This window comes from Lepus europaeus, chromosome 5, assembly GCF_033115175.1.
Source record: "Lepus europaeus isolate LE1 chromosome 5, mLepTim1.pri, whole genome shotgun sequence".
Classification (NCBI taxonomy): Eukaryota; Metazoa; Chordata; class Mammalia; order Lagomorpha; family Leporidae; genus Lepus; species Lepus europaeus.
In genome coordinates this window covers 106,815,144-106,836,310 of record NC_084831.1, presented here as the reverse complement: position 1 = coordinate 106,836,310, position 21,167 = coordinate 106,815,144, and the positions used below count along the sequence as shown (strand labels likewise).

General features: G+C 49.3%; 1 non-coding gene across 1 annotated transcript; it reads right to left on the bottom strand.

The window, feature by feature from the left end:
• Positions 1-9,453: 9,453 nt before the first annotated feature.
• Positions 9,454-9,565, bottom strand: LOC133761297 (U8 small nucleolar RNA). Its single transcript, XR_009866101.1, has one exon. It is a non-coding gene; the product is annotated as a U8 small nucleolar RNA (small nucleolar RNA).
• Between the last annotated feature and the right edge of the window lie 11,602 nt (positions 9,566-21,167).

Sequence of the window (21,167 nt, the reverse complement as noted above, 5' to 3'; positions counted from 1 at the left end):
TTTCTTCTGTAGCCTATATAACTTAATTTTATTTATTAAAATTTTTTATTCAACTGACTTATGACTTCCAGAGTTTTTTGGTGGATGAGTATTTTATTTAAAAAAAGATTTATTTTACTTATTTGAAAGGCAGAGTGATGGAGAGAGAGGAAGACACAAAGAGAGAAAGAGATCTTTCACCTGCTGGTTCACTCACCAAATGCCCACGATTGCTGGGACTGACCCAGAAGGAAGCAAGGAGCCTGGAACTCCATCTGGTCTCCCATGAGGGTGGCAGGGGCCCAAGTACTCAGGCCATCTTCTGCAGCTTTCCCAGGGCATTCCCATGGAGCAGGATCAGAAGTAGAGCAGCCAGGACTTGAACTGGTGCTCTGACATGGGATGCCAGGACCACGGGCTATGGCTTAACTCACTGTGCCACCAGGCTGGCCCCAACCTATAAAACTTTGGCAGTTTCTGCAGGGAGGTAGTCCACAGGGACAGTGTCTAATGTTGGCCTTTGTAGCCAGGCGGTCTGTGCTGTTCTCTGTGTTTCCAGTTTCATAACCCCAATAAATTCCCTGCTTTTTGTGAACAAAAAGAAGAAATGGTGATTGATAAGTAGGGTGCCCCAGAGGAAGGGGAAGGGAGACTCTCTTCTAGGTCCGTAAAGGCAGCTTCAGTTCCTCTGCTCAGTCTTAATATTTAATTTTATTTATCTTAAGAAATGTATGGAGGGGCCGGCACTGTGGCATAGTGGGTAAAGCTGCTATCTGAAGTGCCGGCAACCCATATGGGTGCTGGTTCGAGTTCCGGATGCTCCACTTCTGATCCAGCTCTCTGCTATGGCCTGGGAAATCAGTAGAGGACGGCCCAAGTCCTTGGTCCCCTGCACCCGCATGGGAGACCAGGAAGAGATTCCTGGCTCCTGGCTTCGGACTGGCACCATTCCGGCTGTTGTGGCCATCTGGGGAGTGAACCAGAGGATGGAAGACCTCTCTCTCTCTCTCTGCTTCTCCTTCTCTCTGTGTAACTCTTTCAGGTAAATAAATAAATCTTTAAAAAAAAAGAAATTTATGGAAAGGTTTGGCCATAATAAGTGAGATCCAGTTCCTACAACATCCTGCAATCCCTAGAAATCCCCTTGGTTGGCTTTTGGCTTTAGGGAGTGGAAAGGACAATATGCCCTGGCTTAAGTTAGGGTCTAAGCTTTGTCCTTGCCTGGATATCACATGTCTGAATACTTCATTTGGGGCTTACAAAAGTGTAGTTTCTCCTTTAAGGCCAAATGTCTGCTTTGTGCTAATTCCTGTGACAAGTGGTATGTGTGGCTCCAGGGATGCTATCTGATGCATGTGTATAAAAGCGAGTCACCCACATGTGGTGGCAGGGCTGACCCCTTCAAAAAGGTGACAGCAGCAATGTCAGGTTTCAGAACCTGGGGAAAATATGTGGGACCCTTGGTATAGCCTTGTGGCATATGAGTCTAGGAACACTATTGGCTTTCCCACGTGAAGACAAGCAAAAATTAGCTTTCAGGTGTAGCAAGAATACCGAAGAAAGGGTTATATGGATCAAAAACAGTGAAAAATGCACAGTTAGGAGGAAAAGCTGTGGGTACAGTACCAGGTGTAACAAGGAGCCTGGGGATCACTGTGTAATGCAACGCTCTTACGCCTTCAACACGACTCCGTCCTCTCCCATTTGGCTTCCAGACAGGGAGGATGGGTGCCCGGCAAGGACGGAGCAGGGAGTGATAGCCCCTACTTCTACAATCCCTAATGACAGCCCTGACTCCTGTAATAGATCCCAAGTTTAGAGGGCACTGTCTAATGTTGGGGAAGCGCTTTATTTTCTCATAAACTTGGATTTTTGAAGGTGGTCCTGAGTGAATTTGGCCAGTATCTGAGTCTTTTTTTTTTTTTTTTAAAGATTATAAACAGTCTAGTCAAGCATCTAATAGGGAATTCTTACTTTGTATAGTCACCAACTACACTGGAATGTTTATGGATGAAATTTCTTCTAAGTCAGGACTTGAAGGGGAAGGTTGATTTAAGTGTAAAAATATTTCCTTCTTTTGGGAAAATGAAATGTTTCCTGATAAGTTTCAAGAAAAATCTCTTCCAAGCTGGTGCGTAGAGAGTCGACAGAACCATTAGAAATCAATGAAGTCCTTGGATAGGCCCTAATTCACCAGCAGTAGATCATGGTTTAAAACCATCATGGGCTGGTTTGAGACCCCTACCATCCTGGTTCTGGCAGGTGGAGTATGGTATCTGGTTGGGTTAGGGACTGATGAGAGATGAGTATTTGCCCTGGTGGTTTTGATGCAGCTTGGGCTGCCCACATCCCTTATCAGAGCACCCGGGTTCAAGTCCCAGCCCCATCCCTGATTTCACTTTCTTAATAATGCCCACCCTGGGCGGTAACAGGTGATGGTTCAAGTATTTGGGTCCCTGCCACCCACAAGGGAGACCTGGATTGAGTCCCAAACTCCTAGCTTTGGCCTGGTCCAACCTCAGCTGTTGTAAGCATTTGAGGAGTGAACTAGTGGATGTAAGATCTTTGTCTTTCTGTCTGTCTTTCCATTTTTTTTTTTTTTAAATGAACTAATGAAGTGGCTCCTATGTCAATTAGGGCCTTGAACCTCATTTCCAAAACCTATTCTTCCCAAAAGGTTTGTAGTGAGTGTCAAGAAATGGCCCGTAATTCCTCAGAGCAGCCCTATAGAGAGCTGGCATTGAAGGATGTAGGGGGAGGCTGCTTGCTAAAGTCCCACTGTTTGCACTGATGTTTGCTCTATAACTTTTTATAGTCTTTTTAAAAATGCCCAGGATTTTTGCAACAGTAACAAATGCCCTGGGGAGACCCAGAGGAGTTTGAGGAATTTGGCCTCAGAGATAATTAATTCACCTGGAGGCTCATGCACTGAGCAAGCTGGATCCGAGGCTTGTTTGCAAGAGTTCTGGACAACCGCTCAGTTAGGGCAACTAACATACAAGGCCTTTTCTCAGTCCAGGTCAGGAAATGTGCTTTAATCCAAGTGCTTGCGTCTTCCTGAAGACTGGCTAAAGCATTAGAACTGAATAGGCTCTTGGTTTCATCTTTCAGGCATTCAGTTTTTCAGGCCAGGTTTTTGGAAGAAAGTTTCCACAAGATAACTGTCACAATCATAAATGGACTCATCAGGCCGTAAGTGCACTGTTGGATACTGCACCAGCCAATTTGGGAACTAGAAGAGAAGTGTTTCATGAAGTTTTTGGGCTGATTTTAAAGCATTTGTTTTGGCCCTTAGAATTTATTCTTGAGAAATCTTTAGTAGCTCACTCTACTTGACGGCTGCAATCCATTGCTTAGCCATAATATCTCCTACAAGCAAGTAAACTGATATAAATCTGAAAAGCTGGACTGATGGTTTTCATTAAGGGCTGAAATTGTCAAGAAAATTCAGCAGAGTCTTCCTTGATACTGGATGGAGAGTCTTTAGTGATAGCACACAATTCAGCCTTGTCCAAGTGACAGAGGTAATGGCTTTAACATGGTCCTTGGGGCTGGCATTTTAGCATAGCAGGTAAAGCCACTGCCTGCACTGCCAGCATCCCATATAGGTGCTGGTTTGTCACCCAGCTGCTCCACTTCTGATCTAGCTCCCTGCTAATACACCTGGGGAAGCAGCGTAGGACGTCCCAAGTGCTTGGGTCCCTGCACCCATGTAGGAGACTGGGAAGAAGCTCTTGGCTTCTGACTTTGACCTGGCCCAGCCATGGCCATTGTAGCAATTTGGGGAGTGTGCCAGGAGACAAGACCTCTCTCTCTGCCTCTCCCTCTCTCTCTGTAACTCTGCCTTTAAAAACAAATAAAAATAGATCTTAAAAAGTTTTTCCTTATTAAATTTTATTTTATTTATTTTATTTTGATTTATTTGAGATGGAGAGAGAGAGAGAGACATGTTCTATACATTGGTTCACTCTCTAAGTGCCCACAGCAGCCAGGTCTAGGCCAGGCTGAAGCCAAGAGCCAAACCCAACCCAGATTTCCCACATGGGTGGCAGGAACCCAAGTCCTTGAACCATCACCTGCTGCCTCTCAGGGTGTGCATTAGCAGGAAGCTGGAATACAGAGTGACACACAGGTTTGAATCTAGGCACTCTGTTAAGGGATGCAGGCACCCCAAGCAACATCTTAGCTGCTGTGCCAAATGACTGCCCTTGAACCTAATTTTAAAAGGGGCTGTCAGGGCAAGCGCTGTGGCGCAGCGGGTTAACGCCCTGGCCTGCAGTGCTGGCATCCCATATGGGCACCGGTTCTAGTCCCGGCTGCTCCACTTCCGATCCAGCTCTCTGCTGGAAAAGCAGTAGAAGATGGCCCAAGTCCTTGGACCCCTGCACCCACGTGGGAGACCCAGAAGAAGCTCCTGGCTTCAGATCGGCACAGCTCTGGCCGTTGTGGCCAATTGGGGAGTGAACCATTGGAAAGAAGACCTTTGTCTCTCTCTGCCTCTCTCTCTGACTTACAAATAAATAAATAAATCTTTTGCCGGCGCCGTGGCTCAACAGGCTAATCCTCCGCCTTGCGGCGCCGGCACACCGGGTTCTAGTCCCGGTCGGGGCACCGATCCTGTCCCGGTTGCCCCTCTTCCAGGCCAGCTCTCTGCTGTGGCCAGGGAGTGCAGTGGAGGATGGCCCAAGTGTTTGGGCTCTGCACCCCATGGGAGACCAGGATAAGCACCTGGCTCCTGCCATCGGAACAGCGCGGTGCGCCGGCCGCAGCGCGCTACCGCGGCGGCCATTAGAGGGTGAACCAACGGCAAAGGAAGACCTTTCTCTCTGTCTCTCTCTCTCTCTCACTGTCCACTCTACCTGTCAAAAATAAAAAAATAAATAAATTTTTAAAAAATAAATAAATAAATAAATCTTTTTTAAAAAAAGGGGGGGGAGGACTGTCAAAATAAATAGTATGATTGCTTCTCGGCCTTTTGGCTAAGATCAAGTGTAAAATAAGTAGTACATCAGAGCTGGACTTTTGAGGGGGTTCAATTCAGTATCATCAAAAAGGAAGCTCCCAGAGGGGGATAGCAAGGAGGACAGCAAGGTGGGGCAACCAGGAGAGCAACAGGGAGCTGAAGGCACCGGAGGAGCAGAGCTCCCAGACACCGGTTTGGGAACAGTCTGAGACGGCTATGAATTTGTCTCTCTAGGAGAAGTGCTGAGGGATTCCTTACTGCATTGAGTAGCTTCAAAATACAATTATTAAGGGATGTGAAACTCTGTTTAGTTTTATAACTTCACTCCAACCAAGAACCAATTTCAAAATATCAAAAGACCCCCAAACGGTCCAGCATAATTTCACATCAACACAAGTGATTTTGATCCATTGCCACAGGAATTTAAAAGAGGGCAGAGAAAGTTCAGCCATAAGGGAAGCCAGGGATTAGGATGGGGCTGCCCACCAACAGCATTCTTGGAGACAGAACTCCCCATAATTAATTCAAGACAGAAAGTTCCTCTCTTGAAAACTGAGTACTAGACCGTGTTGTGGGGCAGTGGATTAAGCCTCCACTGCAATGATGACATCCCATATGGGTGCTGGGTTTGAGTCCCAGCTGCTCCACTTCTGATCCAGCTCCCTGCTAATATTTCTGGGAAAGCAGGGGAAGATGACCCAAGTGTTTGGTTCCTTGTTGCCCATGAAGGAGATCAGGATTGAGTTCTTGGCTCCTGGCTTCAGCCTGGCTCAGCCCTGGCTATTGAGGCTACTTGGGGGTGAATCCATGGATGGAAGAGCCTTCCCTCTCTCAGTTGTTCTGCCTTTCAAATAAATAAACAAATTTTTTTAAAGAAAAAGAAAACTGAGTACTCACCAAGATGAGAGATGTCCCTTCCAGACACCTAAGCAATGGCCGCCCTTCTTAGGTAGCCAGCAACAAAAAGACACTCAAAGATTTGGAACCTCAGCCCAGGAGACAGGAGGTTCAGGGACCAAGAGCAGTTACCCCCGTGATCTGAAGTCACACAGGAGGTGATGGAGAATGAGACTCCTATGGGTGTCCAAAGCAAGGGTGAGTCACTTCAGATCCCACTTCTGACCCCATGAAATGCTGACCAATTCAAACTCAGACACTGTGAAAGCAAAAGAACCTCACTTGGGGCCTGAACACTGCAATTCGGTGAAACACAGACTCAGACAGTTGACCGAGTGCTCCAAAGACACTCAGATTGTACAGGTCTTTTAAATGGGAGGAGAAGCTGAGGACAAAGGAAACTCCACAAGTTCCATGAAAAGAAAGGTGAGCGGTGCAGAGACGTCACCCCAGCTCCCAGCTGTACATCACTAGGTTACACGGGGCTGATTGTCAGGGTGATCTCTCGGATAAAGTTCATTGCACATTTGTGACATTCGCTGAGATGCAGGCTTCAATAAAAGATGCTAATGGCATTGTAGACTTTTACCTAGTTCAAAGGCTAGCACTCAGGTGTCATTCTGTGAGCAGCTAGATGAGCTAACAGGCAGTTAGGTCAGGGCCCTGCTGGAATAAGAAAAGGGGGAGTCCCTTTAAGAGTGGACAAGATGCTTGCTTCTGCCCAGAAGGTGTCTTCAGCAAGACAAAGTACCAATCTCACTCTTCGGAGCTTCTAGTTTTATTGTAAGAACAGAAAGACTAAGTTACTTATCCCACCCTTCTGATGGCTTTCTCTCTCTCCCTCTCCCTCTCTCCCTCTTTGTATCTTTGAGAGGCAGAGTTACAGAGAGAGGGTGAGACAGAAAGAGAGGTCTTCCATCCGCTGATTCACTCCCCAAATGGCTGCAATGACCAGAGCTGCGCCGATGGGAAGCCAGGAGCCAGGAGCTTCCTCTGGGTCTCCCACATGGGTGTAGGGGTCCAAGCATTTGGGCCATGCTCCATTGCTTTCTGAGGCCATTAGCAGGGAGTGGATCAGAAGTGGAGCAGCCAGGACTCCAACTGGCGCCCATATGGGATGCCAGCACAGCTGCTGGAGGCTTAACCTACTACACCACGCCACCCACCCCTGCTCTTTTGTTTTATCAAGAGCAGGCTAGACAGGGTTACAGTTCTGGCGCTCTAATGGGTTTTGTCCCCACCCTCTGATTTGTGCTTGAAAGACCCCACTTTGAGGAGTTCCTAGGGTCTTCCTCCTGAATGCAGCGGCAGAGTTGCTGATCTAAACAAACCTTGCTTTGCTCACTGTCACTGTCCTGCTGAGGACAGCTTCTGCCGAGACACAGTACCTTTTTTCATTCCAACAGGGACCCGATGGGACTGCCTATCAGCCCATGTAACTCCTCAGAGTATGTAACTGAGCACACCTGTTTATACCATCGCTCACAATCTTCAGTTACAAGTTTAAACTCCTTCCTCATTAATGATTGGTTCAGCCTGTGTTTCACATGAAGATATTATTCTTTTCCATAAAAGGCAACCATCTTTAAATGTCATGTCTATTTCGAAAGCTATGGAAGTTTGCTTCGCAATGTTCAGGGTTTTTAAAAAGGGGCAGGGGGGAAGATTGAGGACGGAGGATGACCGCACACCGGGTAAGGGTGGGCCTTTGGTTTGTGCACTTGTGCAGGGGTCGGAGAGAATAGGTGGGGGTAGAGGGGGAGCGCCTGCGCGTTTGCGCCAGACGGATAGAGGGCCGGGGTCTCTGGCAACACTGCCCATCCCCGCACGCTCCCCTCCACACCCCATGAGGCTGGACAGTTGCCCGCCCTGGGAATCGCTCTTCTGCTTCTCTCTTCTCCTTCCCTCGGCGCATTGCAGCAGCTCCCGCCGGTGCGGGGCAGGGACGCGCAGCGGGCCGAGTGCTGGGCCCTGAGCGCAGTGCCCATCTGCGGAACTGGACGTCGGGCCGGTCGCCGCCTCCGGGATGCGTGTCGGGACGGGGCTCCCCCTCCACACCGCCTCTCGGCTGAGGCTGCCCTTGCTCGCGGGCTCCTGCCTGGCCCCAGTACCGCGTGATCGGCGTCACAGCTCCAGTCGGATCCAGGCAGGCGCGGACGCCGTGGCCCTTGGGGCCCCTGCAGGGCGGGGGAGGCAGTGGAGACCCCAGGGGAGGGGGAGGGGGCGGGGGAGCGCGAGCCCCACGCCCTCAGGTCCAGCCCACCTGCGCGGGGTCGCGGTCGCAGGTGTGCGGCCGCGTTTCCTCCTCCCGGGTCTGGGCCTTCTGCCTCTGGACACGCAGCGGCATTGGCCCGGTGCCCCCAGTCTGGCGAGGGTGTCGCCTCCTTCACCTGCTTGGCCTGCGGGTGTGACGGGACCTGGGGCCACCTCTACCTGCTTGGTGGCCAGAGTTCACTGGGCTAAAAGGTGTTAATTCCGGATTCCTTCCAGTGCCGTGCCCTGCAGCTCCCAGAGAAAATATCCAGGCAGGGAGCCCCAGCGCCCCCGGGCTCAGTCGTGCAGGCTTGAGTGTGGCTCCCTGAAGTGCCTGGGGACAGCAGCTCCCAGGGCCCTCAGAGAGAGCCTGGTCTGCGCAATTCGGGAAGAGGCATCTGAGAGTTCGTGCTCTCCTGCTCGCTCTAGAGCAGGCTTTGCAGAGTCTGGAATTTACAATTTGGTTTGCGAAACCTTGGTGATTTCTCTGTGTTGTAGGCAGCAGTAAAGCCAGTAGCAGGGGGCTGGGCACGGCCTCATACATCACGTGTGCAGACCCATAGCCAATGGCCACAGGCATTAGTGAGAGGGGCCTGGTGGGAAGGGGGTGGACAAAGAAGAAGGCATTTTGCAATTTACTGGGGTTGAATGATGCCCAATTTTCTTCTTCATCAGCACCTGGGAAAGTTATTATAAATGATTCTGTGGAGTGGAGAACCCGATCAGCTCCCAAGAGACACAGTGATTACTTTGCTGCGTCAGCGCACCTGGAGATCCCCGGGAAGCTTGTTAATAAATAATAAATTTATTAGATCTACCCCATGAAGGGTGGGGGAACCCCTGTGACAGAATCAGGGAAGGTCTTTTTGTTAACAGCCAAAAAATTTTTTAAGATTTATTTATTTTATTTAAAAGAGAGAGAGAAAGAGAGGGCTTCCATCTGCTGGTTCACTCCCCAAATGGCTGCAGGGGCCAGAGCTAGGCCATACCCAGGCCAGGAACCAGGAGCTTCTTTGGAGCCCAAGCACTTGAGCCATCTGTCGCTGCTTTCCCAGGCGCAGCACATTAAGCAGGTAGCTGAATCTAAGTGGAGCAGCCAGGAATCCATCCAGAGCCCATAAAGAATGCCAACACTGCAGGTGGTAGCTTAACCCACTAAGCTGTAGCACCAACTCCAACAGCCAAAATCTTTTTTCACATCCCCCCACCTCCCTCCCTCCCTCCACCAGAGTTCCCTTCAGTCCAAGTTGTGGGTGGTGTGGGAGGGGCCTGCAAGAGGGACTGCCCAAGGCAGGACTCAGAACCCCACCTATATTTTGTTGTTCCTGCTGGCCCAGGCTTCCCTCTGAGGCAAGAGGTACTTTACCCTAGGAGCAATCAGGTGCTGGAAGTCCGATTACGCAGAGATGTTAATCACTCATCCTGTTCTAATCTGCTCTCCAAAAGGAGAAACAGGATTACACCACATGATGATAGGTTTTGGATTCTGGTGTCAAATGCCTTAGACCTTTAACACTGATTGGGACTGGGCAAAGGTTGAGGTGCAATCGTTTAGAACTAGTGGACACAGGAAAGCTAGGGTCTTAAACTCAATCTTTTTTTTTAAAAAAGATTTGTTTATTTGAAAGGTAGAGTTAGAGAGAGAGAGGGAGAGATCTTCCATCCACTGGTTCACTCCCCACGTGACTGCGACAGCCAGAGTTGGGTCAGGCCAGAGCCAAGAGCCAGGAGCCTCTTCTGGGTCTTCCATGTGCCTGTCAGGGGCCCAGGCACTTGGGCCGTCTTCCGCTGCTTTCCCAGGTACATTAGCAGGGAGCTAGATGGGAAGTGGAGCAGCCCAGACAGGAACAAGCACTCATCTGGGATGCCGGCATCACAGCTTATCCTGAAAGTCAATCTTGATAAGTAAAAATTTTTTTAAAGATTTGTTTATTTATTTGAAAGGCAGAATCATAGAGAGGCGGAAGCAGAGAGAGAAGTCTTCCATCTGCTGGTTCACTCCCCAGATGGCCACAACTGCTGGAGCTGGGCCATACCGAGGCCAGGAGCCAGGAGCTTCCTCCGGGTCTCCCATGTGGGTGCAGGGTCCCAAGCACTTGGGCCATCTTCTGCTGCTTTCCCAGGCCATAGCAGAGAGCTGGATCAGAAATGGAGCAGCCGGGACTAGAACTGGCGCCTACAAAGATGCCAGCCAATGCAGGTGGCGGCTTTAGCCGCTAGGCCACAGCGTTTGACCAGATGAGCAACTTGTTTGTGTAAAAACCATTGGCTTGTGAGTAGGTGTTTAGCCTAGTGGTTGAGGCAGCCATGGCCCATGCTGGTACTCACCTGGGCCTAATTCTGGCTGTGGCTCCTGACTCCAGCTTCCTGCTAACGCAGGGCCTGGGACGTCAGTCATTAGATTCCTGCTACCATATGAAAGACCTGGATTGCCTTCCTGGCTCCCCACTTTGGCCCCCACTCAGCCTCAGCCACCCGGCATTTGCAAGGTGAAGCAGTAGGTAGGAGCTCTTTCTCTCCCATCAATCAATACATTTTTAAAAGTTGACTTAAATGATTCAGATGTTTGGCTTAGTGGTTGACAGTAGGTGAGATGCCCCATATCCTGTACTGGAGTGGCTTGGTTCGAATCCCAGCTCCACTTCCTGTTCCTGCTGCCTGCTGATATATAGCCCAGAAGGCAAAGTAATTGGGTTCCTGCAACCCATGTGGGAGATGCAGATCAAATTCTTGGCTTTTGGCTTGGGGGTAGCCCAGCCCTGGTTATTGTGAATGCGCGCTCTCTCTCCGCCTCTCAAAATAAATAAATAATTAATTATTTTAAAAAGACATAGTAATTTGCAACAAAGAAATTGAAGTTACATATTTGTTTTTAATTGTGAGTAGCCTAATGCTCCTAGCAAGAGTTTTCTGGATTCAGTCTCAGTGGAGGATAAACCATTACTATCTGGAGTTAGTATCAGCTCAGATCTCACTACTGTTTGACATGGTTTTCAGTGACTGTTCAGCAAGGATCTAGGAGTACAATTTCAACCTCTGTGTCAGGTTTCTGTTTCTAGAATGTATTGATTGAGTTGATGAGAGAGTAGCTCCTCACTAGCATTTTTTGTAAAGATTTGTTTGGTCATTTGAAAGGCAATAACAGAGAAAGAGAGCGAGTGAGCCAGCGCACTTCCATTTGCTGGCTGACTTCCCAAATGGCCACAATGGCCGGGCTGGGCCAAGCCAAAGCCAGGAACCCGGAACTCCATCCAGTCACCCATGGGGGCACTTGGGCCATCTTCCTTCCCGGGCGCATCAGCAGGGAGCTGGATGAGAAGTGGAGCAGCCTGAGAGCTTCACCTGCATCTAAAGCATGTGTATGTGACTCTAACGTCCTGAACAAGTGTACGTCCTCCCTGATTTATTAAGCAGGAGGGTGGAAGTAGTTCACAGGAGCAAAATAAGGTATGGTAAATCTTTATTAGGTCTCTAGGTGTTAGTTTTGTTCCCGTTTTAGCTTCTACTTTTCTTTTTTTTTTTTTTTTATTTTTTTTTTTGACAGGCAGAGTGGATAGTGAGAGAGAGAGACAGAGAGAAAGGTCTTCCTTTTGCCGTTGGTTCACCCTCCAATGGCCGGCGCGGCCGGCGCTGCGACCTGCTCATCGCGCTGATCCGATGGCAGGAGCCAGGTGCTTCTCCTGGTCTCCCTTGGGGTGCAGGGCCCAAGGACTTGGGCCGTCCTCCACTGCACTCCCTGGCCACGCAGAGAGCTGGCCTGGAAGAGGGGCAACCGGGACAGGATCGGTGCCCCGACCGGGACCAGAACCCGGTGTGCCGGCGCCGCAAGGCGGAGGATTAGCCTAGTGAACAGCGGCGCCAGCAGCTTCTACTTTTCGAAGTTAATGTGCCGACTTGGGTTGGGTCATTAAGTTGGGTCAGCTTGTCTTGAAGAATTCAGCCTCGGTAGTTCTGACAGTCTCAGAATTTTGGGTCTGCTTTGTGGAAATCTTTAATTTTGACTTTGTTTAGACACAAGATATACATAAATTACACTTGCAATGCCCCTATCCCACACTGGAGGGCCAGTTTGAATCCTGGCTCCTCAGCTTCCACTCTAACTCTTGCTAAAGCATTCTGGGATGGGGCCAGTACTGTGGCATAGTGGGTAAAGCCACCGCCTGCAGTGCCAGCATCCCATATGGGCGTCAGTTCGAGACCCAGATGCTCCACTTCCTATCTAGCTCTCTGCTATGGCCTGGGAAAGCAGTAGAAGATGGCCCAAGTCTTTGGGCCCCTGCACCTGCATGGGAGACCTGGAGGAAGCTTCTGGCTCCTGGCTTTGGATTGGCACAGCTCTAGCTGTTGTGTCCAATTGGGGAGTAAACCAATGGATGGATTACCTCTCTCTCTCTCTCTGCCTTTCCTTCTCTCTCTATGTAACTCTGCCTTTCAAATAAATAAATAAATCTTAAAAAAAAAAAAAAAGAAATAAAGCATTCTGGGAGGCAGCAGATGATGGCCCAAGTACTTGGGTCCTGCCACCCACGTGGGAGACCCACATAAAACTCCAGACTCCTGGTTTCAGCCTGGCCCAGCCCTGGCTATTGCAGGGTTTTGGGGAATGAACCAGCAGATAAAAGATTGATCTCTCTCTCATTCTTTCAAGTAAATAAATAAATTTAAAAAAATTCCTTGATAAGATTCCGTGTAGTTTCTAGGCTTTGGAAAGTGCTTGACTGTGATTCTCAGTAGTTGTTGTACATTCCTTAACCTTCATTTTGTAACATTCTCCAAGAAAAGAATCCCACAGGACCCTGAGGACCTGTCACAGGACTGCAATGAAGCAAGCAGTGCAAGGGTGGACTGTAATGGATGCTGTAGGGTGCAACTGAGCCCTCACCCTCCGAAGTGGAGACACTCATTTGCCCAGATGCTAAGAGGGTGCATGACTGGTAAGTTCTGCTCTGGGAATTGCCCTCAGCTGAAGGAACCTACCTCACCCAGTGTCTTGTCATTCTTGGCAGCAGCTTACATCCAACGATTGCTTGTTGAGAAAGTAGTGGGGCCCACTCGCCCCAGTGTGGGATGTTTCCATCAGTCCAGCTCCAGGGCTCACCAAGGACTGGCTGGGGCCTGTGGTGTGAGCTCACCATAATCCACCTTCTCCCCTTGCCCAACACTGCTCTGGTCCTTCTCCCCCAGGTGGTACCCCTGAGGCAGCATTTCCTGCATCCCTATCTCAGAGATCATTTTTTGAGGAAAATAACCCAAGCCAGAGGCAAGCAAGCCTGGAGAGAGAAGTCAGCAGGCATTAACCTAGTGACTTCCCTGTGTATTATGTAACTCCCGCCCATTGGCTTCCACTCCCCTCAAAAAGATTCCTCAGAGGCTGGCTGTGGAGCAGATTAGGCTGCTGTTTGTGATGTTGGCGCCCTCTATTGGAGCCAATTTGAGTCCTGGCTGCTTTGCTTCGCCTCCAGCCCCCTGCTAATGTGCTTGGGAAAGTGAAAAAAGATGGCCCAAGTGGGCCCCTGCCACCCACATAAAAGATCCAGGTGGAGTTTCTGGCTCCTGGCGTCCACCTGGCCCAGCCCAGCTGTTGTGGCCTTTTGGAGAATGGCTAAGTGGATAGAGGATCTCTGTCTCTCTTTCTCTGTCACTCTGCCTTTGTAATATATATTAATATTAATATTATATAATTAATACATATTAATCTTTACAAATTTAAAAATAAATTTTTCTTGTGGTAGAATATACATAAAAGGTACCACTTTAGCCATTCTAGGAATTCAGTTCAATGGCAGTGAGTACATTCACAATGTTGTACAACTACCATCCTGTTTATCTCCAGGTTTTTTTCGTTATCCCCAACAAAAACTCTACCCATTAAATAGTAACTTCCCTTTCCTTCCTCCCCCCAGTTCCTGGTAACCTCTATTTTAGTTTCTCTCCCTGAGTTTGCTCATATAGTAGTTGTCCTTTTCTGTCTGGCTTTTTAAAAAAATGTTATATTTACTTATTTGAAAGACACATACATATACAGAGAAAGAGAGGGCACTTCCATCTTCTAGTTCACTCCCCAGTGTCCACAACAGCTGTGATGGGGCCGGATGGAAGCCAGAAACCTGCAACTCTGTCTGGGTTTCTCATGCAGGTGGCCGGAACTCAGTACTTGAGCCATTGTCCACTGCCTCCCAGACACTTCAGCAGGGAGCTAGATTGGAAGCAGAGTAATGGAGTAGCCAACACTTGAACTAGCACTTCAATACAGGATGTGTGTGTTGCAAGCAGTGGCTTAACTTGCTGCACTACAATGCTGGCTCCCATGTTTGGCTTCTTTTAACTTAGCATAATGTCTTCACAATTCATCCATATTGTAACATGTGTCAAAAGTCCCATACTTTTAAAGATTAAATTATATTCCATTGTTGTGTATATATTTTGCATGTCCAACCATCTGTTGAGAGCGTCCCATATGAATGCCGGTTTGATTCCTAGATGCTCCATTTCTGATCCAGCTCCCTGTTAATGTGTCTGGGAAAGAAGCACATGATGCCCTGAGAGCCTGGACACCTGACACCCATGTGAGAGACCCACATGGAGTTCTAGGCTTCTGGCTGTGGTCTGACCCAGCCCTGGCTGTTGCAGACATTTGTAGAGTGAACCAGCAGGTGGAAGACCTCTTTCTGCCTCTTCCTCTCTTTCTCTCTGTAACTGGTTTTCTTTTCTTTTTTTTTTTTTTAAGATTTATTTATTTATTTGAAAGTCAGAGTTACACAGAGAGAGGAGAGGCAAAGAGAGAGAGAGAGAGAGGTCTTCTATCCAATTGTTCACTCCCCAATTGGCCGCAATGGCCAGAGCTGCGCCCATCCGAAGCCAGGAGCCAGGAACTTCTTCCGGGTCTCCCACGTGAATGCAGGGGCCCGAGGACTTGGCCATATTCCTCTGCTTTCCCAGGCCATAGCAGAGAGCTGGATCAGAAGTGGAGCAGGCACATCTCAAACTGGTGCCCATATGGGATGCTGGCACTTCAGGCCATGGCATTAACCCACTGTGCCACAGTGCCACCAGCCCCTCTGTAACTGGCTTTCAAATAAATAAATATATATTTACAAAAAAAAAAAACGGCAGGAAAGGAAATAAAAATGGTCAGGGGTCTCAATTTTAAGTGGGATTGTCAAGGAAATCCTTGCTAGAGAAGGCCACATTGGAGTAAAGACCAGTAAGTGGAGACTCTCCCAGTTCATGTCTAACTGAATAACAAAACTATAGCTTAGCCATGACCCATAAAACTGACGGTCAAAGAATTAGACATGGAAGAATCTGGGGGAGGATTACCCGGGTAGAGGAAACCCCAGTGAGGAGTCCTGGTTAGAAGCACTCCAGGAATACTCAGAACGTCACGGAAGCCAGTGTGCCTGGGATGCGGAAAGCTAAGAGTAGCAGGAGAGGATCAGAAACACGGTGGGGAGCCAAGCTTTTAGGCCACTGTGTTGAAACTTCCAGTCCATGTAGGCCGTTTAAACCCCATCTGGTCATGATGTTCATCTCTTTTTCCATATTACTGTATTTAATTGTCTATGTTTTTGATAAAAAATGATCAACATTCATATCATTAGGAATATGGGTCTTCAGTTATCTTTTTTTTGTAATGTCTTTGGTTTTGGTATCAGGGTATTTATAATTTCATATAAGTCGTGAAATATATCCTAGTATTGAATTTTCTAGAAGAGTTTTGTAGAACTGATATTATTTCTTCGTTAAACCAGGGCCAGTGCTGTAGTGTAGCAGATTAAGCCACCTCCTGCAGTCCCGGCATCCCACTTCTGCTCTACTTCTGATCCAGCTCCCCAATAAAGTGCCTGGGAAAGCAGCAGAAGATGGCCCAAGTACTTGGGCTCCTGCCACCTACATAGGAAACCCAGAAGAAGCTCCTGGCTCCTGGCTTCCAATCGACCCAGCTCTGGGCATTACAGCCATTTGAAGAGTAAACCAGCAGATGGAAGATATCTCTCTCTCTCACCCACTCTCTTTGTAACTCTGCATTTCAAATAAAATAAATAAATCTTTTTGTTTTGTTTTGACAGGTAGAGTGGACAGAGAGAGAGAGACAGAGAGAAAGGTCTTCCTTTTGCCGTTGGTTCACCCTCCAATGGCTGCTGCGGCCGGCACGCTGCGGCTGGTGCATCGCACTGATCTGAAGCCAGGAGCCAGGTGCTTCTCCTGGTCTCCCTTGTGGGTGCAGGGCCCAAGCACTTGGGCCATCCTCCACTGCCTTCCCGGGCCACAGCAGAGAGCGGGCCTGGAAGAGGGGCAACCGGGATAGAATCAGGCGCCCCAACCGGGACTAGAACCCTGTGTGCCGGCGCCGCTAGGCAGAGGATTAGCCTGTTGAGCCATGGCGCCGGCTAATAAATAAATCTTTAAAGAAAAATATTCAACAGAATTCACCAGTCAAGCCATCTGGGTCTGGAGTTCTCTTTGTGGGAGAGATTTTACCTGCAAATTCAATTTGTAGGGTTATTAAGGTAGCTTTTTTTTTTTTTTTTTTTTTTTAAAGATTTTTATTTAGTTGAGAGGTAGAGTTACAGACAGTGAGAGGCAGAGACAGAGAGAAAGGTCTTCCATCCACTGGGTCACTCCCCAAATGGCCACAACGGACGGGGCTGGACCAATCCAAAGCCAGGAGCCAGGCGTTTCTTCTGGGTCTCCCATGTGGGTACAGGGGCCCAAATGCTTGGACCATTTTCTACTGCTTTCCCAGGCCACAGCAAAGAACTGGATCAGAAGAGGAGCAGCCGGGACTTGAACTGGTGCCCATACAGGATGCCAGCACCATAGATGGAGGATTAATTCACTGTGTCGAAGTGCCGGCCCCAGGGTAGCCTATTTTTTTAAAAAGATTTATTTGTTTGTTTGTTTAATTTGGAAGGCTCTGTGACAGAGAGAGATCTTCCATCTGCTTTTTCACTCTAACACAGCCTGGGGCAGCCCAGAGTGAAGCCCGGAGCCTGGAACTCCACCCGGGTCTCCCGCATGGGTGTCAGGGGCCCAAGCATGTGGGCTATCATCAACCACTTTCCTGGGCACATTAGCAGAAAGCTGGGTTAGAAACCAAGCATCCAGAACTTGAATTGGCGCTCCAGTATAGGACGCCAGCATTGCCAGTGGCAGCTTAACCTGCTGCGCCACAACGCCACTGCCACCTACTTCTTTTTGAGTGAGTGCTGCCACTTTGTATCACTAAAGAATTTCTCTATTTTACCTGTGTTGTCAGTCGTGTTGGTGTGAAGTTGTTCAGAATATTCTCCGTGTGATACCTGTAGCGTCTGTGGTGACATCCTCTCTCATCACCCGTGCTGGTAACTTTTTTTCCTGATGAGTCTGGATATTGATCAGTTTTATGCAGCTTCTCACATTGGAGGGTGCTGAGCTGAGGTGTGACAAGCTCTGACCTCCGATGTGCACTATCACTCTGGTTACTTGGTCTAAAATAGAATTGTAGAAGGAAAGGAAACAATAGCAAGCCCGGTGAGAAGGGTACTGCGGTGATCCAAAGAAGAGATAGTGGTGACTCAGACTCGGCTGTTTGCAGTGGAGATGGTGAGAGCTGATGGGTTTTTTGTTTTGTTTTGTTTTGACAGGCAGAGTGGATAGTGAGAGAGAGAGAGACAGAGAGAAAGGTCTTCCTTTTGCCGTTGGTTCACCCTCCAATGGCCGCTGTGGCCAGCGCATCTTGCTGATCCGAAGCCAGGAGCCAGGTGCTTCTCCTGGTCTCCCACGCGGGTGCAGGGCCCAAGGACTTGGGCCATCCTCCACTGCCTTCCCGGGCCATAGCAGAGAGCTGGCCTGGAAGAGGGGCAACCGGGATAGAATCCGGCGCCCCAACCGGGACTAGAACCTGGTGTGCCGGCGCCGCAAGGCGGAGGATTAGCCTGTTAAGCCACAGCGCCGGCTTGATGAGATTCTAATGTATGTTGATAGCAGGATAGAGAGGATTCGCTGAAAGCAGGATGAAGGAGATGAAATAAAGATAGGAATAAAGTATTGTTCCTCTGTTTGAGCCTGAAAAAATGGAAGAATGAACTTATTCGCTGAAAGGAGGGGATCATCAAGAGCTTAGCTTTAGATATTTAAGTCTGAGACATCCTTTAAGTTTCCAAGTACCAGCTGGTGTGCAGGAGGAGGGTAGGCCTCGTGGTGTAAAACATGGGCTCGTTGGCATGCAAATGGCACCACAGTGTGGGTTCTTCGGGAAACAGACAGGGTTCAGTGTTCAGGTGGTTCATAGACACTGTCCTTGGGAGCAACATCTCTGGAGGCAGGGAGAAGAGGCAGGGTTGAGCAGAGTGGACAGTGGTGCAGGCCTGAGAGCCTCGCTGATCCCACGGGAACTCCAGGCTCAGAATTGTTCTCCGTGGGGATGAGATAGCAAGGCCTGTATGCTCTGTCCCAGCCAGGAACTGAATGTCGGCCATTTCCGGGAAAACACAGCCTTGGGTAAGACGGCTCTCTGAAGCCGAGATAATCCCTGTGAGGGCTGTCCACGGACAGCGTCAGGGCAAAAGTGTTTCAGTGGAGGGAGAACTGGGTGGTGCCTCCACGTTTCCCCATCTGGTAATATTTAAAGCCATAGGGCTGGGTGAGCTCGCCCAGAGAGTGCTACAGTGAAAGAAGTTATCGTGACAAGGACCTGGGGCAACTTAGAGATCAGGGCAAGAAGGAACCAGCAGAGGAGACTGGGAAGGAGTAGCTGGGTGAGTTCCAACAGCCTTGGGAGCTTAGTCAAGCAAGTTTCCCAATAAAAATCACTGCTCCCAGTGCACTTCCATCCTCACGACGCTGGGAAGCAGATATCGTCGTCATCACCCCCACGCTGGAGATGACAAACTTGAGGCACTGAGTCTAAAGGATTGTCTCATGATTGCACAGCTGATGGTGCTGGAGCTTTGGTGCTGAGTTCATTCTGGCTCAAGAGTCCACAGTCTTGGCTGCCCCACTGCATGGCCTCCAAGGAACAGTGTCAAATGCTACCAACAGGTGAAGTAAGAAGATCGAGGATTTGCACTGGGACATGAGCTCAGCGAGGGCACTTGTGGAAGGTAAGAGTGAGCACTGCACGCAGCAGATGCAAACCCAGCTCTCATCACGGACGGAAGTTACTCGTTGACTTGTTTATCTCCCTGGGTAAACTAAGCACGCTGAGGACAGGAACTTTCTTGTCTACTGATTTACAGAGCCAGGAACATACAGAGTCTTGAGAGAGATATGCTTATTGAACACACACATAGGTTTAATCTGTCTGTTCGCTTTTTTTTTTTCAACACATAAAATGAATTCCTTTGCCTCCACTCTGCTGCTTTCTTCCTGATACCCTGAGGCATTTTGTGAGTGTGTGCGTGTGTGTGTGCACGCGTGCACATCCACACAGGTATGCAGGTACGCAGGTGATAGCTCAAGCAATTGGGCTCTTGTCACCCACATGGGAGACTTGATTATGTCCAGTTTTGGCCTGGGTTCCATCCCAGCTATGGTGGATATTTGAAAAGTGAACCAGCAGATGGGAGCTTTATCTGTGTCATTGCCTCTCACATAATAAATATGTTTTTAAGGGGCCAGCGTCGTAGCACAGCTGGCATTGTTGCGCCGCTGGCATCCCATATTGGAGTGTACGTTTGAGTTCTGGCTACTCTGTTCAGATCCAGCTCCTTGCTAATGTGCCTGGGAGGCAGCGGATGATGACCCAAGTGTCTGGGCCCCTACCACCCAGGTGGGAGGCCTGGGTGGCGTTCCAGCCCCTGCTTTCAGCTTGGGGCTGCTGGCCACTTGGGGAGGGAACCAGAGGATAGAAGATCTCTCAGTGTGTCTTCTGCCCTGTCTTTCAAATAAATAAGTCTTAAAAAACAAAAACAAATAAAATAGCTGTGGAAGGCCACATGTTGACAACATGGTGAGTGTGTTTTCCCTTTCTGATCCTTTAGTAGTAAACATTGGTTTTATTAGAAAACAAAGGGTCACGTTGGCTCCTTCATTTCTGAAGTTCGGCTTTCCCCGGGTCTGGGGTTGGATGAAGTTATCTTTACTTGGACAAAGCCAGTGCAGCTGCTGCAGCCCCTGTGACTTTAAAGCCCCGGCCCTGTGGACGCCCAGCGGTGTCCTCTGGCCGGGTGGGGGCTGAGGAAGTGAGTCAGCGCTGCATTCCCTTTGGACGTTTGCTCTGCCATGTGGCCGAGACTCTACCGGGACTAATGCTGTGAATGCTTAAAGGCCGCTTTTCAATCCAAACTCATTTAATTCCTGCAAATAGTGACCCGAGGACGGGCAGGGAGGGAGCGGACAGTGGCTGAGTTTGTTTAAGTAAAGCTGCCTCTCTGCAGAAATCCAGCTGCGTGACAGAGGGAAATGGCTTTTCCCCCCTGGATCAGACGGGGTTGGGTTTTGCCCTTAGAGCAGCTAACCAGGAAGTAGCAAGATGCATGCCTGTTGGCCACAAGCTTGACAGTGCATGCCAGGAGGCCGCCTGGCCCCATGAGGACAGGGATGCGGTGGCCTGGCACACTTGGGCTTACAACCTGGCTGACACTTACCAGCTGTTTGACTTGAAGCGAGTTACTTCACACCCTGAACCTGGATCCTGAGCCATGAGCGAGAAAGGAGAGGAGGTTATAAAACGATTAGAGAAAATATATGTGAAATCATCCCAGGCGGTGGGTATCCAGGCAATAGCTGCTGTTTCTCTAGCTCCTGGGCTGGGCACAGACCTGTGCGTGTGGGAGGGAGGGTGCGTGCCCGCTGTGGGTGGATGGAGCTCAGGGGCCATGGCCATGGTCGTGGCCGTGGTCTCTGGGGGTTGAGGAGTCTGCGTTCTCCAATCGCATGGCAGAGGCTTCCGGACAGGGGAGGAAGCCACACAGGGATCCCTCAGGGGTTGTCTGGGCAGGTGGGGGCCCCCGACCCCTCCCCTGCCACAGCAGCTCTCAGCCATTCCGTCAGTCCTTGGTGACCCATCACAAGGCTTCAAAGGGGAGAGGTCAGACCAGAAACCTCACCTGCCGGTCACGTTGTGTGCATGGACAACACGGCCCTGCAGAAC